Source organism: Acomys minous (genome assembly GCF_964271855.1).
Source record: "Acomys minous genome assembly, chromosome: 14".
Classification (NCBI taxonomy): Eukaryota; Metazoa; Chordata; class Mammalia; order Rodentia; family Muridae; genus Acomys; species Acomys minous.
In genome coordinates, this window is record NC_140496.1 from 55897499 (window position 1) to 55910855 (window position 13357).

Here is a 13357-nt window from a genome sequence, read left to right on the forward strand (position 1 = left end):
CTCTGTCCACTACTGCAAACTATCAACTTTATTTTCTGTGTCTAGATTACCTAGAGTAAGTGAAATGGTGCAGGTTTGCCTGTGGGTTGTTTATTTCATTTACTGTAGTGTCCTCCAGCCTCATATATGCTCTGTTTTACAGAGGGGTTTTCCCTTTGAAGACTGAATAGCATCCCAGTGCATGCATACACTGCACTCTGTTTATCTATCTGTGTGTTGCTAGACACTCGAATCTGTTGCTGGACATGTGAATAATACATATGTGCACGAATGCACAACTATCTCTTCAGTCTCTTGCTTTTAATTTTGTTTGTTTGCTTATTGGTGGGGTTTTCAAGACAAGGTTTCTCTGTGTAATAGTTATGGCTATCCTGGAACTTTGTAGATCAGGCTGGCCTCGAACACACATCGTTCTGCCGGCCTCTGCCTCCCTGAGGGATGGGATTAAAGGTGTGTGAGCTACCATGCCTAGCCTTTGTTTATTTTTGCCCAGTCTGGCCTGGAACTCAGTATATAGCCTCAGAAAGCAATCCTCTTGGCTTAGCCTTACAAGTACTGAGATGGTGGACACAATCCGCCATGCTTGGCTTCTGCTCTTCAGTAAATCTACCTGGAAGTAAACTGCCAGAGCATCTGGTGTTATGGTTTGGATACTAATTCTCCCTGAAGGCCCATATCTACAGACCGTTCACCTGCCTGCCACATGATTAGGAGGTAGTAGCTCCTTTGTGAGGAGCAGTCCCCAGAAGGATGTTAAGTCCTTTGGAGTGTGGCCTTGAAGGGCTCCTGAGGCTGTGTTTCCTCTCAGGAGGAGAGCAGACCTTGCTAAGCTGTCTAACGTGTGCTCTCATGGCCTGGCTGCCACCCATCCAAGAGACCAGGCCACCTTGACTGTCCTGGACTCACTTTGTAGACCAGGCTGGCCTCGAACTCACAGAGATCCACTGGCCTCTGCCTCCCGATTGCTGGGATTAAAGGCATGAGCCACCACCGCTTAAGGTCTGCTTGTTGTTGTTGTTGTTGTTGTTCTTAAGTTATTGAAGTTATTTTGTCACATAGACGGGAAGCTGACCAACACAGATGGCAATTGTAATCTTAACTTTCTGATGAGATGTCATGCGTTTTGCACAGTGGCTATACCATGCTGCAGTCCCAGCAGTGGTGCACGAGATTTGGCATGGAGCTCTGGATTAAATCTCTGTTGACACTGAGGGAAACTGTATTTCCTTAACCAAACACCACGTTTCCTTTATCTTTTCACTCATTGATGGGCTCTTGGGTTGATTCCAAATCTTATCTACTGTGAATAGTGACGAAGGTGACTATCGGTATATCCCTTCCACGAGGCGTGGCTAGATCACAAAGGTGACTACATCCCTTCCATATGGCATGTGCGTTTTGTTGTTGAGTTTTAGACTTATCTAGCTATGCTTGTCAAATATTAATCTCTAATCAGACCCATGCTTTTCAAATATTTTGTGCCATTTTGGGGGTTGCTGCTTTTGAAAGTCAGGCAGTTTTAAATCTCTGTATTCATTTTTGAATCAGCACAAGAGGCATCAGAAACATCCACAGCCAAGTGTTCCTGAAGCCAGAGGGGCCCATGGGATGGGGGAGTAATGGGGACAGGATGAGGGGTTTGGGGGTAAGGAGGGGGAGAGGGAGATGGGGTTAGGGGACTGTGGGAGAGAAGGGACAGGGGATGACTCTCAGCCCTCTTGCATTGCAGGTGGGTGTGGAAAAATGATTACAATGTTCTAGAATACATATTTGTCATTTCTAAAACAATCTCAGTATACCTGTACTCCATAGAGAGAAAGTCTTACCATACATGAAGGGAAAATACGTCCAACAAAAAGCTTGTGAAAAAAAACTTGTGAAGATATTTTAGTCAGAAACTGGGCATAGCCACCACAGAGCCTTGAACTCATTGTCTCAGGAGACGATCTCCTGAACAGAGTACCAACAGCTTCGGCACTAAGATTGAAAATGAATAAATGGGACCTCATGAAACTGAAAAGCTTCTGTAAAGCAAAGGACACTGTCAAGAGAACAAAATGACAGCCTACAGACTGGGAAAAGATCTTTACCAACCCTACATCTGGCAAAGGGCTAATATTCAAAATATGTAATGAACTCTAGAAATTAAACACCGCCAAGTCAAATTACCAATTAATTGAAAAGTGGAGTACAGAGCTAAACAAAGAATTCTCAACAGAAGAACACCAAATGGTTGAGAAACACTTAAAGAAATGCTCAGCATCCTTAGTCATCAGGGAAATGCAAATCAAAAGGATTCAGATGCCATCTTACACCTACCAGAATGGCTCAGATGAAAAATTCAAGTGATAGTACATGCTAACAAAGATGTAGAGAAAGGGAAACACTCCTCCATTGCTGGTGGGAGTGCAAACTTGTACAACCACTTTGGAAATCAATCTGCTGGTTTCTCAGACCCAGACCTCATGACCCAGCTATACCACTCCAAAAGATGCTCCACCATACAACAAGGACATTTGTTCAGCTATGTTCATAGCAGCCTTATTTGTAATGGCCAAAATCTGGAAACAACTTAGATGACGCTCAACCAAAGAATGGATAAAGAAACTGTAGTGCATTTACACAATGGAATACGATTCCGCTATTAAAAACAAGGAAATCAAGCCGGATGGTGGTGGCACACACCTTTAATCCCAGCACTTGGGAGACAAAGGCAGGTGGATCGCTGTGAGTTTGAGGCCAGCCTAGTCTACAAAGCCAAGTCCAGGACAGCCAAAATAACATAGAGAAACCCTGTCTCGAAAAACAAAAACAAAACAAACAGACAGACAAAACCAAAAAAACAAAACAAGGAAATCTTTAAATTTGCAGGCAAATGGATAGAACTAGAAATGATTATCCTGAGTGAGGTAACCTAGATCCAGAAGACACATATGGAATATACTTATTTATAAGTGGATATTAACCTAATATAGATGTCCTTTGAGAGACTCCACCCAGGGGGAGAGATGCTAAGACTCCCAGCCAGACTCTGGGTGGAATGCTGAGAGTGGTATGGAAGAGTGGGAGGGTGAAGGGACCCAGAGGATCCAGGAGTACCACAAGGAGACTATAAAGCAGAACTGGACCCAGGAGGGCCTGCACAAACTGTTGCACCAACCAAGGGCAATGCATGCAGTAAACCTAGACTCCCTGTTCAGACATAGCCAATGGACAGCTCATTCTCCATGGTTGTGGGGGCAGTGATCGGGGACTGGCTCTGACATGACCTCTGGTGTCCCCGATTTGATCACTTCCCCCTCGTGTGGAGGACCGATGGGCACAGAGGAAGGGGATGCCCGCTATCCGGATGAAACCTGATAGGCTGTAGTCATATGGTGGGGGCGGATGTCTGCTTCTGTCAGAGGTCTAGGGGAGGGGAATAGGGCAGAAGAGGGAGGGAGAGAGGGAATGGGAAGAAAACAAGTGAGGGGATAACAATTGGGATGTACTCTGAATGAATTATAATAAATTTTTTAAAATTAAAAAAATATATAGAAGAGAAAAAAAGAAGCTGGAAATAGCTGAATTGTCCATTGTTATGTCTCAAACCTGGGACAAACAGCTGAGATGCCTATTAACATATCAAACTGGACTCTGGCTGCCATGTTCTCCCAGCATCCTCAGACCCTACCTATGACAGGGTCCCCGTGGCAGGCATACCTGCCCCTACTCTGAACTCTCCACTCCCCCCTCCGCCCTTCCCCCAACCACCCTGGGGCTAGCCCTGCCCTTCCTCCAGCTGCTCTCCAGCCATCTTTGCTACGTGGTCTTTTTTACCCTTTTGGTCCTTCTTGGCCCCTTCTGGTCACTTGGTCTCCTGACTCTCCCCTCTCTCTCACGCTCTCCAGTCACATGGCCTGGCTTAGTCTGGCCATGTTCGCTCTGAACTCTTCCACATATCTCTCTGTCTTGGCCCGTTTCCTTCCTTTCATGTGCAATAAGCCTCCCCACCCCACCCCCATACCGAGATCAGTCTTGTCCTCCTTTTCATTTCTTCCCCATTCATCCATCAAGTAAGAATGAATAACAACAACAAATAACCTCTACTGTAGCCATGTAATGAATTGCTACTCAACAGTTTAAAAAAACAAACTTCTGTGTCAATACAAGCTAAATGAATCATACTGCATGAACAATACAGGCATCAAACAGTAAACATTATGTCATATCAAGTTCAAAAAGCAGGAACACTACTTTCTGGTGATGAGTCCATGGTAACGCCGATGGGAGTACTGACAGGGAGAGCCAGGAAGGAGTGGTCCAGAGTGAGGATGTGTTCTGTCTTGATCTAGACAACCATTAAATATTAGTAAAATATACATTTTACTCTAGGCAAATTGAACCCAATAAAATACTTTAAATGCAAAGGAAAAACAAAAGCAAGAACTTTAATAGCCAAAGAATTCATGTCTAGACATTTTGAGAGACAAATATGACACAAGGGGATATGTGAAATATAAAAAAAAATTACTTTAAAGGACAAGCTGAAAAAGAATAAGATGATTTGTTTCTGTGAGACGTTTCAAAGCCATCTGAATCCAAAGGTTGATAAAGAGAGAAGTGAGAGAAAGAAGTGTCTCAGGTTATGCCCTGTAGTCAAACTGTCTTCTCCAAGAAAGAGCAGGTACTATCCAGTTCTCACATAATCCAGTCATTAAGATGTTTATAGATATCTAATCCAGCTTTATGGCAACCCAGAAAGGCCAACAAAACAAAACAAAACAAACCAGGAAAGACATCTATACACTCAGGGCTGGAGCTTGATCCCAGATTAAATAACCCTCCATTGCTCACAAGCTCAACGCACCAAACCAGGTTGCAGAGGACATGGCAGGAGCCCGGGAGCCAAAGGATAAGGTCCCAGGGACTGGTACCAGTGGTTAAAAATTGGAGGCAGAAGAACCTAACAAAACAAAACAAAACTCCTCCATTTTAACGCTGCAGAAATGAAAAGCCAAAGTCATGATGTATTTTACTCAGCATCACATTTTATTATCTGTCTGTCTGTATGTATCTTATGGAGATTTTATACTTGCAGATGCCATTCATGTACATTATCCTGGTTGATTTTCCTAGCAGCCTGGTGACATGGGTAGGAAACAGATACTTTCATTTTATTTATCCGTTTCCTAATTATAGAGGTAAGATATACTGTTGGCCATCTTCTAAGAACACAGAATTATTCACATAAGAGTGGGAGTTCTTCCTGTCTGTAGCTGGCTGGGGATAACGAATACGATCTGTGCGTTTTACCTGTGCACAACCAACCACACACAGAGAAGATGTTGTGACTGCTTCCTCTTACAGCGTTGTAAGGGCACTCTTTGTATATCATGATGATTTCCAATCAGCATGATCCTGTGAAATCATGATGTTAAGGTGCAGTGAAAGCGAACTAATACTCCCACTCTCACCGGGCCTCTGGGGCTGTGGCAGAGCTTACCGGGCACTTATAGAAATGCAGAGAAGCTTGAACAAGAAAAGAGGAAATGATGCCTGAATCTTCCCCCTCCCCTTCCCTCCCCAGCCACCTGTTTCAGGCCTACTGCTAAGACAGAGAAATTTAGGTAAACATTTAGCTGCATTGCAGTCTCCAGGCTTAGGATCTTTCCACTCTGCTTTCATTATTTAAAAACATTTTGAAATGCATTACACTTCGTTCTTTTATGACATCCCCCGTGGCTGTTCTACGCATACGTGAAGTGTACATTTGTAAAAGTCCTCTTGATAAAAATACAGAGACTGGAAGCTAACGAATGGGTTTTGCGGACGGACACCCCAGGTGTTGTGCACTGACGCAGGCATCGCAGTATATTGAGATTGGTCCAGCAATACATTTGGGCCATCACCTAAGAGCCAGACCTACAATAAAGATGTGCTTCAGAAGAGATGCTGTGTTCAAGTAACTCATGTCCCCTCCGAGTACTGTTAATGGAGGGGGAGGGGCTGGTTAGAGGGGAATGAGGCAGAGCTGACGGAGGCTTTGCAGCCATGGCAATGGGGCTTCTGCCATGTGTCCTGCACAAGTCACCTGCTGCTTTCTCACTGACACAGCCTTTCATGAATCTGGGTACCAGAGTCCTGTGACATGGCTGGGAAGGAGGGATGGCCCTGTGCTTCCTGACCCTTACTTGGGAGCTGAGTGAGTGGGAGCTAGGAATCCTGTGGTCCCCAACTTCTTCAGGCTGGCTGTAAAAGTTAATGAACACTTCGATCATGACTCACTTCCTCTCTCCTGGTGGCAGGATTTGCTTTAATACCAGCCGATTGATGGATGATGTCATATATCTTGCTTGTTCGTGTTCATTGTCTCTGTCAAATATAAAAGAACAAAGTCCAAAGCCATAAAGATTGCACCCTATAAAGGTGAGAAGGGAGCAGCTATTTTCTTTTGTTTTGAGACAGGATCTCGTGTCACCCAGGTGGGCCTCAGACTCTCTGTGTTCAGAGTGCAGAGTTTGCAGCACGCACCACTTTGACCATTTTCCACCCGCACCATGCCTAGGAGTAAACCCAGGACTCTCTGCAGACTAGACAAACATTCTACAGACTGAGCTAGATCCCCAGCCTGAATGCAATAATTGTTTAAAAAGTAAAGAGTAAATCAGCTGGTGGTGGCACACACCCTTAATCCCAGAGGCAGAGGCAGGCAGGTCTCTGAGTTCAAGGCCAGCCTGGACTACAAAGGGAGTCCCAGGATAGCCAGGGCTATATTGAAAAAACCAAACAAAACCCAACAACAACAGATTCATGCTGTTTTCTTAGGATTTCAAATTGGAAAATAATTAAAACTCCCCCTTCCTTCATTTGGCCACTACAGATTTACAGATCTTTCTACCCAGTTTCTTTCTTTCTTTCTTTTTTTTTAAAGATTTATTTATTATGTATACAGTGCTCTGTCTGCATGTACATCTGCAGGCCAGAAGAGGGCATCAAATCACTTTATAGGGGTTTGTGAGCTACCATGTGGTTGCTGGGAATTGAACTCAGGACCTTTGGAAGAGCAGTCAGTGCGTTTAACCTCTGAGCCATCTCTCAGGCTCCAGTTTTCTTTTCTTTTTATTTTCCTAAAACGCAACATTCTCTTATCTCTTCCTCTCATTGGCTGCTCCACTATGTGCTGCCTGTATCATTGGCCTCTGTCTGGCTGAGGGTTTCTTTGCTTACACGTAACACAGAGCAACAACATTTCCGAGATGCTTCTAGCAGGAGCAGATAGTCAAAGTAGGTACCCTGTGAATCCCTGTCACTCCAAAGCTGGGTACAGTTTATTCTTGCCTTCGGATGAAGAAACAACAGACACTACCAGACTCAAAATAGGAGGATTTTTGGTCGTTCAAAAAGGAAGACAAAGAGGCCATTGCCTTTGAAACATCAACCAGGGGAAAATGGAGTCAGAAAATCATGCTGCAGATATGACACAAGAGCACCCGCCAGCCCCAGAGAACAGGCTTCTCACCACAGTGTACCCCAGCTGTTAGCAGGGGTCTGCTGCACAGAGGCATAACTAAAGCCAGGCCAAATCCAAGCTCTGCAGCTTTGCCCCACCCCCTCCTTGAGTGCTGCAAGTCCTCAGGACTTACCTGAATAGTATCTTGGTCCCTCATCTTCTCATGAACAGAAACACTTTGGTTATTTTTGTTCTGTATGGGAAAAAAACTGCTTACCACCTTCTTGGTCTGTGTGGTTCAAAAGAATAGCCCCTAGAGACACATAGCTATTAAAAATGAAGTTTTGTGGGCTGGCAATGTAGCTTAGTTGGTAGAGCACTTGTCTAGCATATGTTAGGCCCTGGGTTCAGTCCCCAGAATTGCATTAAACCAGACGTGGTGTTGAATGCCATCTGGCGGGGGGTTGGGGGTCGGGGGTGGGGGGGTGGGGAGGGCTTTGGGGGAAGCCAGATCCAATCATGACATTGACACAGGTAAGGGGACTCCAGCGGGCATCAAGTGTAAGTTCTCCCCAAAGAAGGAACAAACCCATTAGAAAGTAAGTGTTTCCAAAAGAAAATATTAAGTGACACCTTTCTCTGTGGGGCTAATAAAAGGTGGGTGGGTGGCCTTGACCTTGGGAAGCAATGGGTTTGCACCAGGGACTTGGCCTTTCAGGGGTGGCTGGTCACATTGGTCAATAAGCTTAGCTGAGAGTGGCCTCATACAGGTGAGAGACGCATAAGTTCCCATTGTGAATGAGCTGGAAATGTATCAGGAATACAGATAAAAAGAGGCACTTTTTTTGGAAAGATTTATTTATTCATTTTTATGTATCCTCATACATGCTCTATGTGCATGTACACCTACAGGCCAGAAGAGGGCACCAGATCAAATTATAGATGGCTACGAGCCACCAAGTGGTTGTTGGAAACAGCTTGAGACCTCTGGAAGAAGCAGACAGTGCTCTTAACCGCTAAGCCATCTCTCTATCTCCCAAAAATAAGCATTCGGAGTACATCTCAATTGTTATCCCCTCACTTGTATCTTCCCGTTCCTCCCTCCTCCCTTCCTCTTTCACCCTATTCCCCTACCCTAGGCCTGTGACAGAAGGGGACCTCCTCCTCACCATATGATCACAGCCTATCAGGTCTCATTCTGGTCGCCTGCTTACCCTTCCTCTGAGTGCCACCAGGCCTCCCCACCAAGGAGAAGTGATCAAATAGGTGACACCAGAGTTCATGTCAGAGTCAGTTCCCGCTCTCCACACAACTGTGGAGAATGTGCTGTCCATTGGCTAGATCTGACTAGGGGGAAAGAGGCACTTTAAACCTAAGCACTGACACAGGAGCTGAGCTGTTCAGCAGGCGTGGTCCCTGTCAGAGAATGCAAACAAATGCCCCAAGGGAGCAGTAAGTGGGGCTGGGGAGACGGCTTGGTTGGCAGAGCTTGCTGTATAAGCATGAAGGCCTGCATTTGATCCCCAGACACCAAGCACAAAGCCAGATTTGGGGCTGCGGGTGGACAGCCCCTAAGAAACAACACCCGAGGCTGACCTGTGGTCTCTGCACACACGTTCATACACACAGAACTATCTTCCTGCCCTCTCTTACCCAGCGCCTACATCCCTTGCACTTGCTCACGCTCAATGATTATTGAATTAACTAGTAGTTCAGGTACAAACATGACCAAAGAAGGACAGAGAAGAAGGGTGTTGCAAACAGGAAAGGCCTGAAAACTGGCACGGCGGCTCGAGGCTGAACGCGGACATGTGGTGTTGACAGAGCAGTGTGTGCCAGTGCAGGCAGCATGAGTACCAGAGGGGCTCAGACACGGAGGGGCTCAGACACGGAGGGGCTCAGACACGGAGGAGCTCAGACATGCAGGGGCTCAGACACGGAGGGGCTCAGACACGCAGGGGCTCAGACACGGAGGAGCTCAGACAGGGAGGGGCTCAGACACGGAGGGGCTCAGACACGGAGGAGCTCAGACACGGAGGAGCTCAGACACGGAGGAGCTCAGACATGCAGGGGCTCAGACACGGAGGGGCTCAGACACGGAGGGGCTCAGACACGGAGGAGCTCAGACACGGAGGGGCTCAGACACGGAGGGGCTCAGACACGGAGGAGCTCAGACACGGAGGAGCTCAGACACGGAGGGGCTCAGACACGGAGGGGCTCAGACACGGAGGGGCTCAGACACGGAGGGGCTCAGACACGGAGGAGCTCAGACACGGAGGAGCTCAGACACGGAGGAGCTCAGACACGGAGGGGCTCAGACACGGAGGGGCTCAGACACGCAGGGGCTCAGACACGGAGGGGCTCAGACACGGAGGGGCTCAGACACGGAGGAGCTCAGACACGGAGGGGCTCAGACACGGAGGGGCTCAGACACGGAGGGGCTCAGACACGGAGGAGCTCAGACACGGAGGAGCTCAGACACGGAGGGGCTCAGACACGGAGGGGCTCAGACACGGAGGGGCTCAGACACGGAGGAGCTCATACACGGAGGGTTTTACTCACTGATGCCGAAAGTCTGGGTGAATGTGGGGCCCAACAGTAATTTTCTTTTTACATTTCTTTTAATCTTACATATGTGTTTTGCCTGCGTGTATGTATGTATGTATGTGCACCATGTGTGTCCCCCCTACTTGTGGAGGTCACAGGGGTGGCAGGGTATCAGACCCCTGGGAACAGGAGTCCTGGATAGTTGTGACACTCCATGTGGATATTGGGAATTAAACCCAGGCTTTGTTCAAGAGCAGCCAGCGCTCTTACAGGCTGAGCTACCTCTCCAGCTGCCTCAGCTGTAATTTTCATTGGAAGTGGAACCATCAGGTTTTTATTATCAAGAGTTCTGAGAATCCATGCACTCAAATATCTGTGTGTATGTGATGGGTTGGGGTGGGGTGTGTGGGGTGTGGGGTGTGTGGGGTGTGTGGGGTGTGGGGTGTGGGGTGTGTGGTGTGTGGGTTGTGTGGTGTGTGGGGTGTGAGAGGTGTGGAGTGTGTGGGGTGTGTGGGGTGTGGGGTGTGTGGGGTGTGTGGGGTGTGTGGGGTGTGTGGGGTGTGTGGGGTGTGGAGTGTGTGGGGTGTGTGGGGTGTGTGGGGTGTGTGAGGTGTGTGGGGTGTGGAGTGTGTGGGGTGTGTGGGGTGTGTGGGGTGTGGGGTGTGTAGGGTGTGTGGGGTGTGTGGGGTGTGGAGTGTGTGGGGTGTGTGGGGTGTGGAGTGTGTGGGGTGTGTGGGGTGTGTGGGGTGTGTGAGGTGTGTGGGGTGTGGAGTGTGTGGGGTGTGTGGGGTGTGTGGGGTGTGGGGTGTGTAGGGTGTGTGGGGTGTGTGGGGTGTGGAGTGTGTGGGGTGTGTGGGGTGTGGAGTGTGTGGAGTGTGTGGGGTGTGTGGGGGGTGGGGGGTGTGGGTTGTGGGTTGTAGGGGGTGTGGGGGGTGTGGGTTGTGGGTTGTGGGGGGTGTGGGGTGTTGGGTGTCGGGTGTATAGAGTGTGGGGTGTGGGGGTGTGGGGTGTGGGGGTGTGGGGTGTGGGGGTGTGGGGTATGGGGGGTGTGGGATGTGGGGGGTGTGGGGTGTTGGGGTGTGTGATGTGTGGGGTGGGGTGTGTGTGAGGTATGTGGAGTGTGTGAGGGGTGTGGGGTGTGGGGTATGTGGGATGTGTGTGGGGTGGGGGGTGGAAGTTGGCTGGGGTGGGGGAGGGGTGGATGGGATGGGTTTGGGGGTTGGCGGGGTGGGGGGTGTAGGGTGTGTGGGGTGGGATGTGGGAGGTGGTGGTGTGGGTGGCCGAGGTGTGAAGGGTGTGGGGGATGGGGGTTCAGGGGGTGGAGAGTGAGGTGTGTGGGGTGTAGGGTGTCGGGGGTGGGAGTTGGCTGGCGTAGGTGGTGTAGGGTGTGTGAGGTGGGATGTGGGAGGTGGTGGTGTGGGTGGCCGAGGTGTGAAGGGTGTGGGGTATGGGGTGTGGGTGTTGGCATGGGGGTGGCCACATGCTGATGTGGAGGCCAGAGATCCATGTCAGCTGTTGTTCTCAGCGACTCTCCACCTGACTTTTTTCTGAGCTCTAGCTGGCCAGTGAGGCCCTGAGATCCACTGGCCTTCACCTCCCTCAGGGATTAAAGGCACCTGGTGCCACAGCCAGCTTCTTAGGTGAACAGAGCTCTCCTGCCAAGAACTTTACCCAACTGAGCCATGGCCACAGCCTTCGAATGATTACTTTCTGATAAAGTCTAGATTTAATCAATACTAGACCCTGGCAGGGTCGGCTTCATGTCAACTCTCTCTAACTTTCATAGACACTGCCTGGTACTCTGGCTTCTGTTTCTGTTGAAAATAGAGCAGCAAGTCTTTCCCAACATCATTGTAATTACTTAGCACTTACTCCTTTAGCATGTCACATTCTTTGCTTCTGGAATATTTTTGTTTTGTTTTGTTTCGTTTTCTGTTTTTCTTTCTTGTTTTGTTGCCAAAGACACATTTAACAGTAATTTCAACAATTTTATGGGTTACTTCTAAATTCTTATCATTTAAATGTCATTAATTTGCATTTACCCTTAATGATTGCTTGGCTAAATATAGCCTCATATATTGTTTTCTTTTTTGTTACTTTTCTTCTTTTATTTTTTAAATTAAAATAGACTTACATTATTTCCCCCTTCCATTTCCATCCTCCAACCACTCTCATGAACCTTCCTTATGCTTCTCTTGAAATCATGGCCTCTTTTTCTTTACTCAAGGTTGCTCTGTGTATATGTGTGTGCACCCGGTGTGCATGTGTGTGCGTGTGTGTGCGTGTGTGTCTTTGTACAGCCTGCTCAGTCTATCTAGTGGTACTTGTATGTTAAGTAGCAGGCAATCAGGTGATCAAGGCTGACCATTTGATATTGGATAGCTAATTGGGGCACCTCATCCTTGGGAAGGATTATTTCTCTTTCTTAATATTGAATTTATTATTTTACTTCCTGTGTATAAGTGTTTGGCCTGAATGTATGTGCTTGTATCACATGTGTGAAGTGCACAAAGAAGCCCGCAGAAGGTGTCAGATCCCCTGAAACTGAAGGTACAGGCATTGTGCTCTCTATGTGGGTGCTGGGAATTGAATGCAGGTCCCCTCTGCAAGAGCAGCCAGTGCTTTTAATAGCTGAGTCACCTCTCCAGTGCTCCGTTCTGACTCTTGATAAGTAATCGCTACTGATGTGTGCACATTAGATTTCGAGCTTCCTAAATTTCATATATGATGCATCTATTAGGAGAGTTTCTTTTATACCAGTCTTTCTTGGTAGCCGATGAAGCTTTTAAATTCAGACATCTTTCTGAGCCCTTTATTCTCTGGTTTGGAAGAGAGCCTTATGCAGGCCAGGCTGGTCTGGAACTCACTATTATTGCGCGTAGATTGTTAATGTTAGAGAGAAGACAATTGTTGGTTCAGACACAAGGGCCCTTACAGAGATGACTCTGTAACGCGAGACGGGCAATGCCTGGCGCCCACAACACAAATCAGTCCCTGACCCTCTGCACGGAAAAGAACCCCTGATGTCCTTTCTAAATAGCCCAGGTTTTGTTTTTGCTTTTGTTTCACAACGATTGTTTGTTCAGCCAACAGACCTGGCTTGGGGTGAGGAGGCCGAGGCTGTGCATACACGACGGACAAGCCTTGAGCGCTGAGCGCTTGGAAGGCCACTGTTCTCTCGGTATTAGGCTTCTCTTACTTTCCTTTTTAAGGCTTATTTTTAAAATTATTTTTAATTATGTATAGGTATGGTATGTGTGTCTGCATGTGGGTGTGTGCACATGCGTTGCAGGTGCCTGTGGAGACCAGAGATGTCAGCTCCCAAACTGGAGTTACAGACAGTTGTAAGCTGCTTGGCACGGGTACGAAGCGCCGATC